Genomic DNA, 19,142 nt, shown 5'->3' with positions numbered 1-19,142 from the left:
TAAACCAATTATACACCATGACCAAGTGGGATTCATTCCTGGTATGCAATGATGACTCAACATAAGAAAATCAATTAATGTAATACACTACATAAATAGATTGAAGGGGAAAAATGATCATAACTATAGTTGCAGAAAAAGCATTTGACAAAATACAGAACCCTTTTTTGGTAAAAGCACTGAAAAAGTTCAGAATAGAAGGAAATTTTTTGAACATGATAAGGAGTATATATGAAAAACCCACAGCTAACATCATTTACAAATATAAAATCCTAATATCTTTCCCTCTAAGATCAGGAACAAGATCATGATGCCCCCAATTACCCCAGCCACTTAACATTGTCTTAAAAGAACTTGCTCATGCACTGGGGCAAGAAGCAGTCCAAAAAGGCATCGAAATTGAAAAGGAAGCAGTCAAAATTTCATTATTTGCAGATGACATGAGCCTATACATAGAAAACCCTGAGAGGTCTACAACAAAGCTTCTAGAACTCGTAAATGAGTTTAGTAAAGTCGCAGGTTATAAGATCAATGCGCAAAAATCAGTAGCATTTCTGGACACCAATAAAGAACAAGCTCAGGAGAAAATCAAGAAACAAATACCATTCACAATAGTAAATAAAAAAATCAAATACCTAGGAATAAATTTAACTAAAGAGGTAAAAAACTTATACACAGAGAACTACACAACACTGTTCAAGGAAATCAAAGAAGACCTAAATAAATGGAAGAATATTCCCTGTTCATGGATAGGAAGACTAAATATTATTAAGATGTCTTTCCTACCAAAACTGATCTACACATTAAATGAAATCCCCATAAAAATCAAAGCAACATCCTTTAGGGGGGGAGAGCAAGATGGTGGCTGAGTGAACTTCCCGGTTACTAGCTCCTGTGGGGAATCGGCTGGGCAGCGTTGGAGACTCTTTGGGACTGGGGCATTTCAGGATTTTTGCTGGTCTGGGGGCGTCTGGACATCGATTTGGAGGGAAGGTAACAGAGAGGATCCGTTTGTGAAATATATACGGACATCCCAGCTACATTTGGAGCATTCCCTCCTTGGGTAGACGGAGCCGAGGCGTTTGGCGCCGCAGCGGTGGGGGGAAGCCGGGCCGAGCGCCATGTGGCAGCGGCCAGGAGGGCTGAGCCGGGCCAGGCGCCAAGCGGCAGCGGCCAGGGGAGCCAGGCCGAGCCTGGCGGTGGGGTTTCTGTTCTTTGTTTTTTTTTTTTTTGGAGGCTCTGCAGTACTGGGGAGTTCGTGGGCCCTGGGCAGCCTACTGGGGGTTGGTGGGAAGGGAGGTGCTTGCGGACCCATTTGCGCAGACAGACGGGGGTTTTAGGGCAAAGTGGGGGCAATTTTTGATTGCAGACACAAACAATAGCATTTCCGCCTATAGCCACGTCCCCCCCCTAAGCCTGGCTGCTGACCTACAGCAGTCTCAAAGGGATAGCAACAATGAGACACTACCAGGGTCTTGCGGGGTGGCAGACGTTTGGAAGCTGATTAGGGGAATATTTTGTGAAGCGTGGGAATTTCGGGTTTGGACTCTGTTATTAGCGTTTCTGGCTGGAGCCCCTCCCCCGGAACTGGATATTGATCTGAGTCATTAAATTGGCTGCAGCCTAGAGGAGCCCCCAGGTGGACGTTCCTGGGGACCACAGGGTGGGAGGGTTCCTGAAGTCAATTGGTGATATAGCCACACAATAGACCCTAGTAAGTAAGTGAATTGTAGAACACAGAACACAGGATAGAGCTTGTGGATGAGACCTCACCCATAGGGCTGGCACCCAGCTGCGGGGATCCCTGAAGGCAGTGATGCACTGTGGTGCTCCCAGGCTCCCTGTTAACTGGACTTGAGTTTGCCAGGTCTGAGTTCCCTGGACTCTGGTGGCCCACATGCCAGAGAATCACACCTCTTGAGGCCTCAATACCTCAGACTGTCCATCCCTGAATCCACCACGCCCTGAGGTTCTTCTGAGGCCCTTGAATGTCCTAGCCCTCAACGTTTGCATTTTTTCTTCTTGGTTTTATTTTGTTTTGTTTTTATTTTTATTCTATTTCTATTTTTTATTCTAGTTTTTTAATGTTCTGATTCCTGGCATTGCATTATCCCCTAGTCTTTTCTCCCAACGTATCCCCCAAAGTCTCTTTTTTTTTATTTATCCTCACTTTCTTGTCCCTGATCTTCTTCTTATTCTATTTTATCTTAACAATACAATAGGTCCTGCAGGAAACACCTCACATTTCCTGGGTTTCCTCATCCTCCACTGGCTCATTTCTCTGTGAATAGATTTAGGCTATCTACACTATCCCCTTTCCCCTACAACTTGATATCCTCCACCATCTGCTATCTCTCCTATATTCCACCTCCCTTTCTTTGACCCACAAAGTGTCTCACTCTTAATTTCTAATACTTCTGTTTAGTTTTCAATCTGGTATCCGCCCTTGAAAATATTACTTCTCTTTTCTCTCTCCGTCTCTTACGAAAACAATAGCTTCTTAGTACGTACCATATTCCTCCCATATTCAGTCGTCTACCTCATTTTAGGTACTTTCCTACTACTATAACTCTACACAATTTACATGATCTAACCTCCATCCTCCCAGAACTCATATTGTAGCTTTGATAACATATATCACCAATACTACATTACACTTTTTCCTTCCTTACACAATTGCCTTTCCCCAGCACTAATACTTTCCTTTAAAGTGAACTTAACCAGCAATAAGAAATTGGAACAAGAAGAAAAAAGGGACAAAGAGAAGATATAACACTTACGCAAAAGCAACAGCTAATTAATCCCCAAAACTAGACAAAAAAGCCCAGGAACTGAATAAACCCATCAAGAAAAAATGATGACAAGACAGCAACAAAAATCTACAAACAAAACAAGTAATCAGGAAAACATGGCTGAATCCAATCAACAACCTAAAAATCAGGAAGGGGAGCAGATCTTCGCACAAGCAATGAAAGATCTCAGAACATTTATCACCGACAAATTTGATGAAGTAATGAAAGAGGTTAACAACATGAAGACAACACATGGGGGGAAATTGCAGACATGTGCAAAAAAATAAAAGATATGATGGAAATGAAAATCACAATTCAAGAAATCAAAAATACACTTGCAGCAAATATCAGCAGACTAGAAGAGGCAGAGCAGAGAATTAGTGATGTGGAAGACAGCACATTGGAAATCAAACAGATAGTAGAAGTGGTCAATAAAAAGGTAGAAAAAATCCAGAGAGGGCTAAGGGACCTGAATGATAATGCAAAATGCTCAAACATACGTATTATAGGCATTCCAGAAGGAGAAGAGAAGGGAAAGGGGTCAGAAGGAGTGTTGTAGGAAATAATGGCTGAAAACTTCCCAAATCTACTGAAAGAGACAGATGTACATATCCAAGAAGCACAGCGCACTCCACTGGTCATAAATCCCAACAGGCCCACCCCAAGACATATACTTGTCAAATTATCCAATGCTCAAGACAAAGAGAAAATTCTAAAAGCAGCAAGAGAAAAGAAAACCATCACATACATGGGAAGCTCCATAAGATTAAGTGTTGATTTCTCATCTGAAACCATGGAGGCAAGAAGGCAGTGGTATGATATAGTCAAGGTACTAAAGGAAAAAAATTTCCAACCAAGAATACTCTATCCAGCTAAACTAGCATTCAAACATGATGAAGTGTTCAAAATATTCACAGATAAACAGAAACTGAAAGAGTATACCAACAAGAAACCTCCCCTTCAAGAAATTCTAAAGGGAGTTCTGCAGGAAGAAAGGAAAAATCAGGAAAGGCAAAGTTGGAGGAGAGTATAAGACCAACAACAACAACAACAAAGACAAAAAAATATATACAAACAAAATATGACAAACACAAATCCAATCAAAATATGGCTAACACAAATAATTCCTTGATAGTAATAACACTGAATGTCAACGGATTAAACTCACCTATCAAAAGATTCAGACTGGGACATTGGATAAGGAAATATGACCCATCCATATGCTGTCTACAAGAGACACATCTTAGACCCAGAGACGCATGGAGATTGAAAGTGAATGGCTGGAAAACAATCATACAAGAAAACAACAACCAAAAAAAGGCAGGAGTAGCTATATTAATATCAGACAAAATAGACTTTAAATGCAAAACAATTGTGAGAGACAAAGAAGGATACTACATTTTAGTGAAAGGGACAATCTGTCAAGAAGATCGAACGATCATAAATATTTATGCACCTAACAAGGGTGCCTCTAAATACGTGAGACAAACGCTGGAAATACTAAGTGAAAAAATAGATGCATCTACAATTATAGTGGGGGATTTTAATACACCACTATCAACTCTGGACAGAACATCTCAAAAGAGAATCACTAAAGAAACAAAACATTTGAACAGTATACTAGAAGAGCTGGATCTAATAGACATATATAGATCATTACACCCAAACACAGCAGGATATACATTTTTCTCAAGCGCACATGGAACATTCTCCAAGATAGACCATATGCTAGGCCACAAAGAAAGGCTTACTGAATTCAGAAAGGTCGAAATCATACAAAACAATATCTCTGATCACAGTGGAGTGAAGCTGGAAATTTGCAAGGGACGGAGGCCCAGACTTCACACCACAATTTGGAAATTAAACAGCACACTCTTAGAAAAACAGTGGGTCAAAGAGGAAATCTCAAAAGAAATCAATGACTACCTTGAATCAAATGATAATGATAGCACAACATACCAAAATTTATGGGATGCAGCAAAAGCAGTACTGAGAGGGAAATTTATAGCCATAAATTCACATATCAAAAAAGAAGAAAGAGCAAAAATTGAAGAACTAACTGCACTTTTGATGGAATTAGAAAAACAACAACAAAGTAACCCAACAGGAAGAAGAAGGAAGGAAATAACAAAGATAAGAGCAGAACTAAATGAAATAGACAATAAAAAAGCACTTGAAAAAATAAACAAGAACAAGAGCTGGTTTTTTGAGAAGATCAACAAAATTGATAAACCTTTAGCAAGACTAACAAAGAAAAAAAGAGAAAAGATGCAAATACACAAAATACGAAAAGAGAAAGGTGACCCCTGACCCCACTGACCCCACAGAAATAAAGACTATCATAAGAGGATACTTTGAAAAACTATATTCCAACAAAAATGACAATTTAGAGGAAATGGACAAATTCCTAGAAACACATAAGCAGCCCATATTGACGAAAGAATAAATTGAGGATCTTACCAAACCAATCATAAGCAAAGAGATAGAATCAGTCATTAAAAATCTCCCAACTAAGAAGAGCCCAGGGACAGACGGCTTCACAGGTGAATTCTACAAAACATTACGGAAAGAACTAACACCAATCCTGTTGAAACTATTCCAAAAAATTGAAACAGAAGGAACATTGCCGAACTCCTATGAGGCCAACATTATCCTAGTACCAAAGCCAAACAAAGACACCACAAGAAAGGAAAATTACAGACCAATTTCTCTAATGAACCTAGGCGCAAAAATACTTAACAAAATACTTGCTAATCATATTCAACAACACATGAAACGAATTATACACCATGACCAAGTGGGATTTATTCCAGGTATGCAAGGATGGTTCAACATAAGAAAATCAATCAATGTGATACACCATATAAACAGATTGAAGGAAAAAAATCACATGATTATATCTATAGATGCAGAAAAGCGATTTGACAAAATATAGCACACCTTCTTGATAAAAACACTTCAAAAGATCGGAGTACAAGGAAACTTTTTGAACATGATAAAGAGTATATATGAAAAACCTACAGCCAACATTGTTTACAATGGTGAAATCCTGAAATCCTTTCCTCTAAACTCAGGAACAAGACAAGGATGCCCATTGTCTCTGCTCCTATTTAACATTGTTTTGGAAGTACTTGCAAGAGCACTGAGGCAAGAACCAGATATAAAAGGCATTCAAATTGGAAGGGAAGAAGTCAAAATGTCATTATTTGCAGAAGACGTGATCCTGTATATAGAAAACCCTGAGAGATCTACAACAAAGCTTCTAGAACTCATAAATGAGTTCAGTAAAGTCGCAGGTGATAAGATCAATGCACAAAAATCAGTAGCATTTATGTACACCAATAATGAGCAAGATCAGGAGGAAATCAAGAAACAAATACAATTCACAATAGTAAATAAAAAAAATCAAATACTTAGGAATAAATTTAACTAAAGAGGTAAAAAACTTATACACCGAGAACTATACAAGACTGTTCAAGGAAATCAAAGAAGACCTAAATAAATGGAAGAATATTCCTTGTTCATGGATAGGAAGACTGAATATTATTAAGATGTCTATCCTACCAAAACTGATCTACACATTCAATGCAATCCCAATAAAAATCAACACAGCCTTCTTTAAGGAACTAGAAAAACTAGCTATGAAATTTATTTGGAAAGGAAAGAGGCCCCGAATAGCCAAAGACATATTGAAAAAGAAAAACGAAATTGGAGGAATCACACTACGTGACTTCAAAACATACTACAAAGCTACAGTAGTGAAAACAGCACGGTATTGGCAGGGGAGACACACAGACCAATGGAACTGAACTGAGAGTTCTGATATAGATTCTCATATATATAGTCATACAGTATTCGATAAACCACCAAACCCTCTCAACTGGGAGAGAATGGCCTATTCAACAAATGGTTCCTGGAGAACTGGATATTCATATGTAAAAGAGTGAAAGAGGATTACCAGCTCACATCTTATACAAAAATCAACTCAAGTTGGATGAAAGACCTAAATCTAAGAGGCAAGACCATAAAGACTTTGGAAAGCAGTGTAGGGAAGCATCTACAAGACCTTGTAATAGGAAATGGCTTCATGAACTTCACACCAAAAGCATGAGCATCAAAAGAACAAATATTTTTTGAATGTAATATTAAAAAAAGAAATAAAGACAAAAATAAAAAATAAATAAAATGAACCCTGACTGATACATACAAAGATATCTGCATACAGACACACCTACACAGATACATACACATGGAAACAGCAGGAAAGAAATGGCATACTCACACCTGTATGATTGAAGTTTAAAGAAGAAATGACTATGTACAGAGATGTAAGGATGTGAAAGGGACCAGTAAGTGACAGTGGGCTGACACATATTGGCTCATGAGAGCTGGCTACACTGTCAGAAAGCCTGGGACTTATTGTTCAATGTAGGTGTTCTTAAAATGTCAACTACATACATTATGATCATATCACTTATATTAAAACAAAGTTGGTAAATAGTCAAAACTACTCGCTTTATAATTATTTTACCACTTTTTTTGGTATCTGTGCTCTGGGGTTTATTTCTGTCTCTTGTGTCTGTATGGTTGAAATACTGTATGATGGAACGTGATTGAGCACTGAGAGATTGATGTGTGAACACTCCCTGGTATGTACAAATGGCTCCAATGGGATCTTTCCAAGAAGTTGTTTGCTTTACACCCTGACACTTCAAAAGCTCCCTAGAGCCGTAGTGCCTCCAGGATCAAGTCCAAGCTCCTTACACTGGCCCGCGGTCCCCAAGGGCTCCTCCTCTCATCCGCCGTCAACCCAGCAGTCTTGGCAGGCACTGTCCCTCGCCCTGCTGCGCCTTGTCTTTCCTCGCCCTTGTGGAGAGTCCTACGTCCCCACTCTAGTCCCTGCCTCTCCAACCTGCCCTGTGGTCTGCAAGTCTTGGAGGTCGTCTCGCCACTAGGGACCACCACTGGACTCCAGGCCTGCTGCTCAGGCGAGAGGTATGGTTATACGGGAGATGGGCCACGTCGGTGTTGGCTCAGTGTCAGCAGCGGGCAGGGACTCCTGGGCGCGGCAGGTTTGGCGGGAAGCGGTCACATGCCCTGCCTCCTAGACAGGAGGCTGTTTGCGCAGGCGCGCTGAGAGCCCGCCGGGTAGGGGACCGAGGGGGCGGAGCTTCGGGGGGCGGCTCAGGCCGGCAGCGGCGGACAAAGAGGCGAGACGCGTGTCCTGAGGGCTCCGAGAGGCAGGCGGGCGAGCGGAGGCCATGGAGGCCGGGGAGGAGGACGCGGCCGGTGGCGCAAGTGGCCCTCGCGGACCTGGAAGTGCCGGAGGTACCAATCGGCAGGCTGGCCCCGGGGGTCCCGGGAGCCCTGGTGGCCCTGGCGGCGCCATTAGCGCGGGAGTCGTGGGCGCTGCAGGTGGGGGCGCGGGCACGGGCGCAGGTCGTGGTCCATCTTCGAGTGGCTCTCGAAGGCAGCTACACGTGTTGTATCCTTGAGAAGGGGCCCATCAGGTCCTTTGAGAGGGACCCGTCGCTCTGAGGTGGAGGTCGGGCAGGGTGAACGGGGCAGCCAGCAGGTATAGAAGGCCTGAGTGGGGAGCGGGAGAAGGCTAGGCGTGGGGAGCAGTGGAGCTAACAGACATGACCCAAGGGTTGACCGGAAGGAATGGACAGGGAGGTGGGCCAGGGTGTCATGTGACCCCAGGGCTGACGTGGGTGGAAGGCTGGGGGCCCAGGCAAAGTCGGTCCAGGCTGGTGCCTTAACCAGATCTCCAGCACCCTCAGAGGGCCTTTCCCATCCTACGGGATGGAATGGGGGGTTGCAGTCCCCCCCCACTGTTATGCAGTCCCTCATAACAATCATGGTAATGGGCGCGGGGTGGCAGCCTGGCGCAGGGCCAATCACACGCGATGGGTGACTCTAATGGCGAAGAGAAACACCTAAATACGAGTTCTAAGGAGGGGGCATGGTGCGCTGGGCCTAGTGGGGAATTTACGCTTTTGAATAGATTTGCTTTTGTTCTCCTGTTTTTTAGCAGATTGATTGCTGAAGACCTTGGGCAACTCCGAATTTCTTTCACCTCCTTTCTGAAGCAGCTTTTCCTGGTGGTGCCGACAATGAAGAACTTTGGACCCCTGTTTCCCACCAAATGTCGACGTGGAAAGGGGGCCTGAAGCCTAACTCTGACTCCCTTCACAGGCAGTGCTTCCTTCTCTAGGCCATTGATTCCTGGAGTCTGTGCCACTTCACGTTTCCAGTCTCATTTTTTTGGGTATGTTAGCTGTTAGATGTCATTTGGTTCCCCAGTTGCAGCAAGAAGGTTGAGCTTAAATGTTTCTTACTGCAGAAAATAAAACTGAGTTAGCTCTCTTCCGTGTCCGAGGTTCTTTGACCACTCGGCCAGGCAAAATTTTCTTCCCTTTTCCCTTGTGTGGAGGGGAGGTTCTGGGATTCAGATATTCAGGTGAATATCAAGGTGAATAAGACAATTTGGGATATGTAGGAAATGAAAATCAGTTGTGCCCTGACATTCAGCATTAACTACACTGAACGTCTTCTTACTTTTATAATTGTATTAAGACACTAAACGCATAACAATCATAGATAATGTTTACTGTTTTGAAAGATTAGCATCAAATTTTTCCCCGCATTTTTGTTCATTTAGTTTATGGCTTTTCCTCTTGCCAAAAATTTTTAAAAACACTATAGAATGGATGTATAAAGATGCATTACAAGGTAATTGTTGAATACTTTAAATTGTCTTCCATTTTTTCCAGGATTCAATTGAATTCCTGTATGAAGGTCTGTGTATAAAGGTCTGTGTTATTTTCTTAAGATAGATTCTGAACGGTAGACTTACTGAGTTAAACATTTACATTTCTATTTACTTATGTATTAAGTGTGCTTTTAAAATGGAGGTGAACGTCACCTAAAAAAATTACCTCTTCTAAAGCAAACAGTTAAGTGGCATTTAATAAGCTCACAGTGTTGGGAATGTCCCAAGCACATTATTCGTACCCAAATAGAAACTCTGTGCCCTTTAGGAATGAAGCAGTCACTCCCCATCCACACAACAGCCCCTGCCACCCCCGGACCCGGCATCCACCAATCTGCGTTTTTCTCTACGGATTTACCTTTTCTGGATTTATCACATAAATGGAATCGCACAACTGGCCGCTTTTTTCACTTTGCATGTTCTCGAGCTTCATCCCCCCTGAAGAATGTATTCTTTTATATGTCTGAGTAATACTCTATTGTATGTGTATGTACTGCAGTTTGGTTAGCCCTTAATCCGCTGATGGACATTTGGGTTGCTTCACCCTTTTGGTAAAAGTGAGTAGTGCTGCTCTGAACTTGTGTGTACCTGGACTTGTTTGAGTAGCTGTTTTTTATTCTTTTAAGTATATGTCGAGGAGTTTTACTGATGGAACGTATGGTAATTGTCCATGTAACTTTTTGAGGAACCCCCAAACTGTTTTTACAATGACTGAACTCTTTCACATTCCCAAAAGCAAAGCAGATGTTTTTGGTAACTGATTCAGGCTCTATCAGTTATAGGTCTGACCAGATATTCATTTTTCAGTGAGTTTTGGTGGTTTGTGTGTTTCTAGGGATTTGGCCGTTTTGTATAGGTTAGTGAATTTGTTGGTGGACAGTTATTCACAGTATTCTCTTACAGTCCTGTTTAGTTCTTAAGTTTGCTAGTGATGCCCACACTTCCATTTCTGATTTTAGTTATTAATTTCTATTTCTTTTTGTTTTTTTTTCAAATGGCATCCATCGCCTTTATTATGAAAATTATATGTGCTTCACGTAGAAAACAGACAACCTTATAAAAATTAAAATGAAAAGTACTCATATGTCATCATCTGGATGTAATATCAAGTAGGCTTTGTTTTATATTACTATATTTTCTTCATTTTTACTAAAAATTTTTAAGGTACATATTCCACAAAAAATTTAAGAGGATCTCACATACCCCATTTCCCCAACTCCTCCCACTTCAACAACCTGCTTTTCCTTAGTTGGACCAAAAATTGCCAAATTTTCTTGATCTTTGCAAATAATCAACTGCTGGTTTTGTTGGTTTTCTCCATTGTCTCGGGGCAAGTGGATTCTATGGGGGCCCCTGCATTCTGGGGGGAGTGTCTCAGACATTCTCAATATACTCCTATTTATTTCTAACAGCTCATGGAGCCCCACCCTTCTGCTGCTCTGAGGATGGTCCCTGAGGCCACAGCCTTCATCTCCATGAGGCATCTGAACTAGGAGTGAGGGAGGAGGAGCCTCTGACTGACAATTCTGCCTGTGACCTCCCAAGGCCAGCAGCAGGGGCAGCTTTCAGGGGTGCCCGCTCTTTGTAGGGGTGGGACGCTCCCTTAGTTTTCTCTCCGAGTCCTCACCTTGATGCCTGGCAGAGCCTCGGCCCCCTCACTCGGCTGACCTCAGTCCGCCCCCTCAGACGGAAGTCAGGTAACACCATACCCAGGAACTCGACCTGGGACCTCCTTGGCATCAAGGACCATTTTCTCTGGAGTCTGTGGTTGTAGATCCTTTCACTCTTTCCTGCGGGACTTTACGTCGAATCCTGGCAAGGCCTGGAACCTCTCCCTGTGCTTATCTGAATCTTTGCTCAGAGGAAGCCTTACTTCCCTCAGAAGCCCATGTTGGAAGTCAGGAAACAACATTCGGGGACCCTGCCTGGGCCTCTCAGGGCAAAAGAAGGGACAGGGTGGGCTGTGTTCCCTTCTGCCTGGGGTAGGAGGACCTTCAGTCCTCCCTCATCTTTCTCACTTTCACACTTGGTAGAACCTGGGTCCCCTCCCTTCTCTGACCTGAAGACTGGCTCCTCGGACCATGGCCCTCCCCTCTTGGGCCATCTGGACAGAAGTCATATACTCCACATCCAGCCACGAGGCCCTGCAGCTCCCAGGGCTGATAGCAGGTAGGGAACTGCCTTCTAGGTGGTCGTGTCTATCTGGGGTGGGAGGACCCCTCCTTCAGGGTCCTCGCCTTGATGTCTGGCAGAGCCTGGACCCTCTCCCACTTCCTACTTGAGTTTGTCCTTCACCGACGATAGCCCTCACCTCCATGAGACACCTGAACACGAAATGACAGGGCTGAGAGGGGAAGGGGACTCCGCTTAAGTGACCTTCATGGGTTTATGGGGACTCACATCAGGAGCAGGCCAATTATTTTGCATGTGGCTGTACTGTTATCCTAGACCTTTTTTTGAAAAGACTGTTCTTTCCTCATTGAATGTTCGTGGCATCCCTGTGGAAAATCAGCTGACCATAGACATGTGGGAATATTTCTCGACATGCCATTTACTTCATTTTCAGCCCTAATTTCCCTGCCTGGACTCTTGAGTCAATTGTTGCATAGAAGTGGTGGGACTGGACATCTCTCTGCTTTTTCTGTTGTTGTTGTTGTAGGGAGAATACATCCTGTCTTTCACCATTAAGTGTAAGTTTAGCTGTGGCTTTTGTGTAGATGATTTTATCAGGTTGAGGAGCTTCCCTTCTATTCCTAGTGTGTTCAGTGTTTCTGTCAAAAAAAGGAGTTGGATTTTGTCAAACCGTTTTTAAGTATTTGTTCAGATAATCTTGTGTACTTTCTTTTTAATGCATTAATATGATCTGTTACGTTGATTAACTTTTGTATGTTGGGTCAAACTTTCATTCCTAGGATAAGCCCCGCTTGGTCATATTGTATCCCATGATTTTTTGTTTGCCAGAAAATTGTTAAGGATTTAGTGTCTATATTTATATGGGATAATGGCTGGTAGTTTTTATTGCCTGTGATGTCTTCATCTGTTTTGGGAGTCTGGGAAATACTGGACTACTAATATGAGTTGGAAAGTATTCTCTCTTCTGTTTTTGGAAGAATTTGTGAAGGATTGGCACTGATTTTGCTTCTCTTTGGTAGAATTTACCAGTGAAGCAGTCTGGTTGATAGCTTTTGTTTATGAGAGGTTTTTCAATTACTAATCTAATTTTTTAAAATTATTAGATGTCAATTTTCATTTTCTATGTATTCTTATTTTTTCCATCATTATTTTTTTAAATGTTACACTCAAAATATCTGAGGTCCCCGTAGGCCCCCCAACCCCCTCACCCCACTCCTCCCACATCAACAACCTCTTTCATCGTCGCGGCACATTCATTGCATTTGGTGAATACATTTTGGAGCACTGCTGCACCACATGGATAGTGGTCTACATTGTATTTTACACTCTCCCCCAGTCCACCCAGTGGGCCATGGCAGAACCTACAATGTCCATTCTCTGTCCCTGCAGTACCACCCTGGACAATTCCAAGTCCTGAAAATGCCCCCACATGACATCTCTTCCTCTCTCTCCCTACCCTCAGTAGCTACGGTGGTCAATTTCTCCACACCAAAGCTACAAATCCTTCCATTACTAATCACAATCGTTCCATAGAAGAATATCAGTAAGTCCACTCTAATCCATACTCTATTCCTCCAGCCTGTGGCCCCTGGGATGGTCCTTGAATCAGTTTTGGAAATTTATGCCTTTCTCTGAATCTTTCTATTTCTCCTCGGTTATCTAATTTTTAGCATACAAATATTCATAGTATGTCAATATAATCCTTTTTTATTTAAGTCGGTAATAGTATTTCCTCCGTCATGCCTAATTTTACTGAATTGAGTCTGTGCACTCTTCTTGGTCTGATTAAAGTATTCTGTTTCTTTGATATTTTCAAAGAACCCCCCTTGGAATTGTTGATTTTTCTCTATTTTTTTATACTCACTATTTAATGTTTTCTCTTTCATTTCTACTATTTCCTTGCTTTTGTTTCTCAGGTTTTAAGTTGTTCTTTTTTACAACCCTCAGTTGGAAAGGTAGCTTATTGAGTTGTGTTTTTCTCTCTTTTGTTCAGTTTTTTAAATTTATTTATTTGTTTATTTATTTATGCCCCTTCCTGTTGATGCTTTACTCCTCTCTCTAGACATTTTTTGATTGCTTGCCTTCTCCACGAGGCACTGGGAACCCCACCCAGGACCTCCCACATGAGAGGTGAGTGCCCAATGGGCTGAGCCACATCTCTTCCCCACAGGCTACTGTGTCTTCTAGCTCTTTTGGGTCAAGAGGTGGCTTCTAGCTCTTTTGCATCCAGAGGTGGCGTCTGCTTTTCCTCTTTTAGGAGGCACTGGGGCCTGAACCCAAGAATTCTCATGTGGGAGTCAGGCACCCAGGTGGTTTAGCGACATCCACTTCCCCTTTCCTCTTTCCCAATAGATATATTTACAGCTATAAAATTCCATCTCAATTGTTTTAGCTAAATCCCGTAAGTTTTTGCAAGCTGTGTTTTTCTTTTCACTCTTCACATCCTTTGTGAATTCCTCTTTTCCACATTGAATTTTACATTCATTTCCTAGAACGACTATACCACAGTATCAAAAACTGCGTGGCTTAAAAAATGCAACATTATACTCTAATAGTTCTGGAGGCTAGAAGTACAAAATCAAGGTGTTAGCAAGTCTATACACCCCACTCTCTTGCTTCTTCTAGCTTCTGGTGGTTGCCAGTATTTCTTGCCTTTCCTTGGCTTACAGATTCATCACTCCAATTTCTGCCTCTATTTTTAGATCATGTTTTCCCTGTGTGTCCAAATTTCCCTCTTCTTATAAAGACACCTATCATTGTAATAGGGCTCACCCTTGTCTGTTAAGACCCTCATCCTAATTTAATGACATCCGCCAAGATCCTGTTTCCAAATAAGTTCACATTCACAAGTGATTGATGTGGAGACTTGAACATATCATTTTGGGAAACACAGTGCAAGTCACGACAGGTATTTAGGAGTATTTATTCAATTTCCAAATATTTGTGAATTTCCAAATTTCCCTTACATTATACAATTCTAATTTCATTCCATTGTGGCTGGAGTACATGCTTTGTATGATTTCCATCTCTAAATTTAGTGAGGCATTTTTTTTTATATCCTAGCATATTATCTATCCTGATAATTTTTTATGTGCTCTTGAGAAGAATATATATTCTTCCTTTTGTAGATCAGGTGATTTATAGATGTTTGCTATGTCTAGTTATTTTATAGTGTTCAGTTCTACTCTTTCCTTGTTGATCTTCTTTCTCATTGTTCTATGCATTATTAGAATTGATTTTCAGTAACTGTCCTTGGGGAAAATAATTTTTCTCCGGAATAAGTACAAGTCAGGTTGAATAAATATAGCCTAAGAAAATATTCAATCAGGGAACCAGGTGGTTGAAATAGTTCAATTTCTCTAGGACTGGGGCTTTGGAATAGCTCCAGCCCTATTCTTCCCCATCCTCATGACGTCCAGGATGCTGGCGTTCATGGTAATTGTAGGCTGTTGGATTTCATGGCTACTGTGGAGCAAAAGAATGGGGGCATGGGAGTAAGGCAAGTAAGGATGGCATTAAACTCTCTGTTTTTACCTAGAATGATCCATTTTTCTTTAATAACCACTCCCTGGATTGCTACAACCATTTTGATATCTTCCAGCATCCTGAAAAAATGATTCTGAGGATTTTTGCCTGAATATCATTGCTTAGGGTACAAGGGAGTTTCAGAGATCTTTAGACCTCCATTTTCACTCACACAACTCTTTTCAGTTTTTAAAAGAGGGACATGACATGCTTCCTTTTGAATCCTGCATTGAAGTCATTTTCCCTTAGAATTATGCACAGGGTTTACACTGGGTCAAGATTTTGATTTGTACTCTATAAAACTGAAGCACCTTAGAACAAAGTCTCTCCTGCAGAGTAACTATAGTCATTCTTCTGTGAGAGTAGAGAAAAGACCAAAATTTCTCTTTTTTCTTGTTTGCTTCTCCTTCTTTTTCTTCTTCCCTACTTCAGGTAAAAAATAAATGACTGTGGGTAGGTGTAGCTCAGTGGTTGAACACCTGTTTCCCATAGACTAGGTCCCAGTTTCATACTACAGAACCTCCTAAAAAGTATATTACTATTGTAATCAAATGCTAAAATACTTGTAAGAGCAACAACTAATATTAAGCTCTCAGTCCCATGATGTATCTTTTACTCTGTGTCCTTCCATGTTTTTTACCATTTATCTCTAGCTTCTTAACCCTCTTAGGGTTTCAAAAACAGTAAGCATTTTTTTATTTTTAAAATTAAAACTGGTTGATCTTTTAACTGCTCATACTTTTGATATTACCTCATAGTAACTGGTTCTTTACAGTGCAAGGGGTCCATGGCCTAATCCGTTGTTCGTTGAGAAACTTTCACAATTCCTGAGGAGTCTCCTAAGAAGTTACAACTATTGTTTAAAATCTACCATCTCAACACCAGTGGTTGGATTTGGAACAAGAACCAGCTGGATTTGAAATATCCAAATTAGAATTCCTGACATTGAGCCTCAATCTCTACTTCAACTTTCCCTATTCTCATATTGGGTTTCCATTAAGGGGAGGTTTTCATCATAATTTGTGTTTTGGAAAGAAAACATTTCAACTGAACTGATTTTTAGGCATCAAAAGCAATTTGAGTCAGAAAATTCAACCAATATCTAAAAATATATATGTGAATTATATTTTAGGACTTCTATTAAACAGAAAATCATTGAAGACAACAATTAAGATGTTTAAAGACAGAAAGTAAGTAGAGGAGAAAATAAGGAAGGAGTGCAAATGATTGTGACTTTTGGACTGCTGTGCATCTAGAAAAGGGAACAGAGGAACACCAAGCAAAGCAGTCTGTGAAGCCCTGGCTGGCCTTCACAGATCCTGTGTGACCTACCGCCTCTATCACTGTCCTTTGAAAGTTTTATTAGAAGACTATCCACCTTTCCAGCTTCTCAAGGAGTTTTTCGCCTTAGATTGAAGGGCTTCTGTGAGTTCTGAGACTAAGCCTATAACAGGCTTAAAATATTCTAACTTCTTTCTTTTGTTTTTGGTATGTTTCTTTTGGTAGGAGGGTTGGAGGCAGATAACTCTTAGAGTTTGGACCAGTTTAATTCTTGCAGTCACTTCCTCTGAGAGCTGCACTAACTTCCCAAGAAATTAGCTCATTTTTAACTCCTTAACCAATTTTGCCTTCCACAGGGGTTATACTCTATATCTCTTACTACCATTTAGAAATTAAACATGAGGACAGAATACCATTTGTATTTTGGCACTTCTGTGTTGCTGAAATTGTTGCAAGAAATGTCATAGAACAAAATTTAGAACGGGGACTGGACCCCACTTTTAAAACCCCCTCCATCAGGGCCAAAGAGACTCTTGTACCCTCCTCTATTTTCTCCATAGATACAGACTCAAAAGAGGATTATTTTTGGCTAACAGTGCTTAGGTCAATCTACATAATTCAGGAAAAAAGAAAAGGATAGCGGAGAGAGAGAAGACATCTGGAAAGTCCTGGGTGTTTGTGTCTGGTGCTATAAAAATGGATAAGGGTGGAAAAAGTACTATGTGTTGAGATTCTTTTAGTGGATTCTAAGATATGCAAACAAAGACTTTGAACTATTACGATGTACATTGTGCTGTTGAACTCTTTCTTAGACCCTGGCACCGCTCTGAACCTGAGTTGCATGGTTCTAGTCCTTAATCGGGTTACCAAAATGTACTAATTTTGAAATATGAGTGACTTGGAAATGAGGGAGACGACTAAACAGTTAATTAAACATCACATTCTTAAAAGTGTGCCACATTCACTGCTTCATTCCTCACAGAAGCTCTAGTTATGATTAAGTAAAGAATTTATTCTAGCAGTATTTTGTTCTTTTCTTTCTGGTAAAATGTATAATTTAAATTCATTTTCTCTCTTTGTCAATTTCTTATTACTTGAAATGAAACAGGGTGCAAATATGCCCCCTCAATATAGTTCAGATGCAAATAGCAATTGTCTGCTATTTCATTCCTTGCTGGGGAGTATTTTGAAGTGAATTACTGAAACAAGCTGTTAGAAAGAAGCATCTTCCATCTTTCTACCTTTTATCCTGTAGTGTTTGTAAAGGAAGAAGTAGCAATTTACTACCCATGTTTTATCCTTTCCTTCTGCACCATTCTTTCCCTGTTTGATTTGGATTTGATAATGCAATTTACGGCATTTTTACTTTTTATTCTGAAGTAGTAAAAGAGAAATGTAACTCAAGTTATGGAAATGCCTACAGGTTAGCTGTGGCATATGCTGCTCTTTTTTGTTGTGTTGTTTATCAGTACCTATGTAAAATCATGTCATTTTGTCTCTCTTTTCTGTGATTTGCCATCAGTACCTCATGCAGCATTTCAATCCGCTTGTTTCTCATTTGCCACGTCGGTTTCCTCATTTGATGCTAGAAAATCAATAAGGAGGGGAAGCGGCTGTGGTTCAATCCGATGAGCTCCCGTCTACCATATGGGAATGCCTCGGTGTTCATCCTGGGGCATCCTTGTGAAGGCAGTATCGCCCACACGCTGTGGAGAGCCGCTAGCCTGCAGATGCCGAGGAGAGACGACATAACAAGGTGACACAACAAAAAGAAGGGAAACAATCGAGAACACAGAAGAGCCTGCAGCAAATGGACGCAGAGAGCTGACAGGAAGAAAGCAGCAAGGGGAGGAGGGGAAAGAAATAAATACAGACACAGAAGATCATACAGTAAATGGACACAGAAAGCAGACAGCACACACACACAAAAATCCTGTAAGCGGGAGGGAATAAGTAAAAGCTAAATAAGGAAGGTTCCTGATTCTCCTGTCCATGCCAGATAACAGAGTTTATATAATAGGGACCTTGGGAGGCCATCAAATCTAATAATAGGCTTGCACTGAGATGAATTTTAAGAGTTCTTGGGACTTTACATATTATTTTGAATAATGTTTAATTAGCTCAACTGTCTGTCAAACATCTAATCTTGGAAGGTATTTCAGAATTCCAAAATTAATGGAAACGTACATGTTTTCTATTTTTGATAAATTAAACATTTTGTTATGCTGTGATGTTAGCACATGCATATTTAACTCAACTCTTTGGTTTGATCGTGTTGCACTCTGTAACCTTTCTGTTTTTCCGATAGTTCTCTAGACAAAGCTGTATGAAGACTCATTAATATGAAAGAAGTATGTCTTCGTCATAGAGGGACTGTAAGTAGGGGAACAGCATGATTATATTTGAAATGTAGAAAAATGTCCATGGACGGAAGATATTTCAAGGGAGACTTGGTGTCAGGACAACCAGTGCAGAGGCTGTTGTAATCTTCCAGGCCAGAGGTGATGGTGGCTTGACCAATGGGCATATCCCAGTCCTAAGGGAAGAAGTGGTGTATTTGAGAAAATGAGCAAGCATTAGTGATTGCTTGCATATGGAGTGAAAAAATGGGAGCATCCATGTTTCTTGCTTGATAT

General features: G+C 41.1%; 1 long non-coding RNA gene across 3 annotated transcripts; it reads left to right on the top strand.

Moving 5' to 3' along the window:
• Positions 1-7,958: 7,958 nt before the first annotated feature.
• Positions 7,959-18,758, top strand: LOC139437978 (uncharacterized). 3 transcript variants are annotated; one of them, XR_011647874.1, is made up of 4 exons: positions 7,959-8,120; positions 8,827-9,063; positions 9,569-9,607; positions 18,029-18,758. It is a non-coding gene; the product is annotated as an uncharacterized lncRNA (long non-coding RNA). The 3 variants fall into 3 exon arrangements; XR_011647873.1 differs by lacking the exon at positions 9,569-9,607; XR_011647872.1 differs by lacking the exons at positions 9,569-9,607; positions 18,029-18,758 and having other exon boundaries at positions 8,827-9,161.
• The last annotated feature ends 384 nt before the right edge of the window (positions 18,759-19,142 follow it).

Source organism: Dasypus novemcinctus, chromosome X (assembly GCF_030445035.2).
Source record: "Dasypus novemcinctus isolate mDasNov1 chromosome X, mDasNov1.1.hap2, whole genome shotgun sequence".
Classification (NCBI taxonomy): domain Eukaryota; kingdom Metazoa; phylum Chordata; class Mammalia; order Cingulata; family Dasypodidae; genus Dasypus; species Dasypus novemcinctus.
The sequence above is the reverse complement of the archived record's forward strand: the minus strand, read 5'-3'. Positions and strand labels throughout refer to the sequence as shown.